Here is a 3,800-nt window from a genome sequence, read left to right on the forward strand (position 1 = left end):
CTGAGCAAATAATCCAAGAAGCTGGACTATATGAAGAAGAACGTGGCATTAAGATTGGAGGAAGAATCATTAACAACCTATGATATGCTGACGACACAACTTTGTTTGCTGAAAGTGAGGATGACTTGAAGCACTTACTGATAAAGATTGAAGACTGCAGTCTGCAGTATGGATTACATCTCAATATAAAGAAAACAAAAATCCTCACAACTGGACCTATGAGCAGCATCATGATAAATGGAGAAAAGATCAAAGTTGTCAAAGACATGACATTGCTTGGTTCTACAATTGACACCAATGGAAGCAGTAGTCAGGACATTGGATGACTACTTGCACTGGGCAAGTCGACTGCAAGGGACCTCTTTCAAGTGCTGTGGAGCAGATATCTCCTTGAGGACCTAACACAAGCCATGATACTTTCAATCACCTAATATGCATGTGAGAGGTGGACAATGAATAAGGAAGACCAAAGAAGGACTGATGTTTTTGAATTGTGGTGTTGGAGAAAAATGCTGAGAGTACCATGGTCTGCTGAAAGAACTAACAGGTCTGTCCTGGAAGAAGTGCAGCCGGAATGCTCCTTGGAAGCGAGAATGGCCAGACTTCATCTCACATACGTTGGTCATGTTGTCAGAAGGGACCTTTCCCTGGAGAAGGATGTCATGCTTGGTAAAGTGGAGGGTTGACGAAAGAGGGGAAGGCTCTCAATGAGATGGATTGACACGGTGGCAGCGGCGATGGGCTCAAGTCCAGCAAGGATCATGGAGCTGGTGCAGGACTGGGTGGTGTTTTGTTCTGCTGTGCATTGGGTCACTATGAGTTGGAGACGACTTGATGGCACCTAACAACAACAGTGGACCGAGGTCATGGTCTGGAGAACAGCAGGTGAACCCAAGTCCCTTAAAGGTTTTTTGCTGAGCTGATATATTGTGAAGCTCAGAGGAGGATAATCTTCTTTCAGTTAAATTTTATCAGATGCCAGAAAGGATGAAGCTGAGACAACTGTTAGAGAACTTGAGCAGACCAGATGGACAGCTGCAGCAGACCTAAATGGCTAGTACCTGAGTCACCTTGCCCTGAGGACTCTGCCCTATGGCAGCACTAATTGTTAGTGACTGCTTTGGACTGGTGACGTGATTGAAATGAATCCTTCAGGTCTGAAAGAACCATGGCTTGGAAAGCCAGAGGGTGCCTGCAGTGCAGCGGATTGCTTTCACATGGCTATTGTCTCCACGGCCTTGTAACTCCCACCAGACAACCTGGTGAGACTGTGCACAGGAGGTGCTTGTGGCCCACCAGTGGGGTTGGATAGCTTGCTAATCGTGAAAATATTTGCATGAGGTGGGACCATGCAAATAAATTGTATGGAACCCTAAGAGGGGATTGGTCACTTTTGCCACCTCACTAGGTGCAGTGTAGTAAATTAGTGTGGCTTTGCTACCCACAAGTCTTTGTAAACTCCAAGGGGGGATTTGCTATGAGCAACTGAGGAGCTCCTGATTGCTAAAGTTGTCCACCTGGAGTATTTCTGTTGGGAGTGGCACAAAACAATGTTCTGGGAGGTTCCCACTCTCTCTCAGGTGCTTAGAGTTCTGATGCTATGATTGGCTGGTTTGGCCACTCTGCCAGGTTGAAAAGGAGTCCTCCTAAAGGCGGAGCTCTCTCTGACTGCTCACTGAGGAAGACGTGTGGCTGAAAGAGACAGGCACTCCTGAGAGACACGTGCTGCTGGGAAAGAGACGCAAGAGACATGCATTGCTGAGTGAGACACCGAGGGACTAGCACTGCTGGGAAAGAGACTGTGAGAGACTGTTGGCTGAGGGACGGTGGGCTGGGAGAGAGACTGAGCATTTTTCCTGAATTTGAATTGTAGTCTGTGGTGCTTCCCTAATAAACCCCATAATCTGTGAGCTCTGTGTGGCCACTGCAGCGAATTATCGAACCCAGGAGAGGTGGTGGGTGCTTTGGGAGGAACGGTTGGCGAAAGGGCTGGAGGGAGGCAGCATGTCTGGCCTTGTAGGAATAGGCCTTGGGCTATTGATGGTGATTCTGTCTTCCTCTTGTGGGATTAGAGGAGGTCAGAACATGTGGCCTCCTTGTCCTTTTTGCACTAGGCTTAAACTAAAGGAGCTCTGGTAGCACAGTGCCTAAGGCATCTGACTGCTAACCAGAAGGTTGGTGGTTCAAACCTACCAGCCACTCCATGGAAGGAAGACTGGACAATCTGCTTCCATAGAGATTTACCGCCCGGAAACCCAGTGGGGGTCTCTGTGAGTGGCACTCAATGGCAGTGGGTTGGGTTTTTTGTTTGTTTGTTTGTTTGGGCTTAAAATGAGGAGTCAGCCCAGAGACAGAAAGGAGGGACCTCACTACAACCAAGAAGAATAGACGTCAGTGGAGTGTGTTCCCTGGTCCTGGGGTCCCTGTGCTGAATAGCTTAGAACCAGAGGCAGAGAGAGCAGCAACGTCAGAGACAGTGAGAAATGGTACCAGAGACATGGCGGCAAGAGAGACAGCAGCACCAGGACACATGAGATGGTGCAGGGGGTTCTCGGCCCACGGAGCAAGGCCACAGTGGGCGTCCCACTCCCAGAGCTAGAGCAGAGCCCCTTCAAGCGGGAGGCTTGCTGGCAGACTGTGGTGCCTCTAGGCTTCTCAGCAGAGCTAAGGCCTTTGTAACATGTGCTCGAGTAGGGCAGAGGCCGAACTGACCAAGAGGCCTGAAGGGCCAAGGGCCAGAGAGGCTTGCCTGTAGGCACTGCTGCAAAGAAGCTGTCCTTTCCAAAGAACTGTATCCTGAGTCGATCCTGAATCCTTCCCTAATGAACTCCATACCTGGGAGTATGGTCTGTGTGTGCTGTGTGGAGTGGACACTGCAACAGATTATTGAGCCCAGCAGAGAAGGAGAGCGTGCTTGGGAGGGACGGCTGGTGTCAGAATCGGTACCAAGGGTGAAGGAGGAAGTGTGACTGCTCCCTGCCTTACAGGAATCGGCCTGGGGCTGTTGGTGTAGTCAGCCTCCCGCCCCTCCTGAAGTTAGAGGCAGTCAGCCACTTCCGGCCGTGCCAGTCTTAGAAGAGCGTATGTGGGACCTGGATCTCACCCTAGCACTGGCAGATGGCAGAGCAGCAGCACAGAGACATGCACTCTACAGAGGCCACAAGTGGCCATCACCCAGTGGCCAAACTTAGCCCCCAGGGGGCCAACCAGACCTCCTGGCCTCTGCCGCTGGAGCTAACGGTGCAGTGTCCCCATGCCACCCAAGTGGCCTGGGTGGCCTGCCAGCCATTAGCTCTGACCTCCAGTTACAGGAAGAGCAGGGGCGGGGGCGGTGTAAAATGGCGGCCAGAAGACAGGAAACCCCGGCACCTGGGGCCTTCGCACCGCTGGCTGACGCTGACGGCTAGGGTGTCGGGGCTGCGGCTGTTCTAGAACACCAACCCTCCAGGGCCATCCCCAGAGCACGGCACCTGCTCCAGGCTTGGCTTCAGCCAACCAGCAAGAAGGGCCATTGTGGCCGTGTGGGGACGGTTGGTTGTTAGGACCTTAGGGACCTGTCGTTAACTCCATGGGCAGTGAGCTGGGCTTTTGTGGGAGGGGATCCTTCTCTTTGGAGATGCTGAACTGTGACTATTTATGGGCGAAGGGCCATGGGGTCTGGGACCCACTTTGAAATATTTTATATAGAAAGAGAAGGAGAGAGAGACACAAAGAAAGAGGGAGGAGAGGGACAGAAAGACAGAGAGGAGAAAGAGACAAGAGACAAAGAGTGGGGAGAGACAGAGGGAGGGGGAGAGAGA

Source organism: Orycteropus afer, unplaced genomic scaffold (assembly GCF_000298275.1).
Source record: "Orycteropus afer afer isolate SDZICR_OR568_19922 unplaced genomic scaffold, OryAfe1.0 scaffold00244, whole genome shotgun sequence".
NCBI lineage: Eukaryota > Metazoa > Chordata > Mammalia > Tubulidentata > Orycteropodidae > Orycteropus > Orycteropus afer.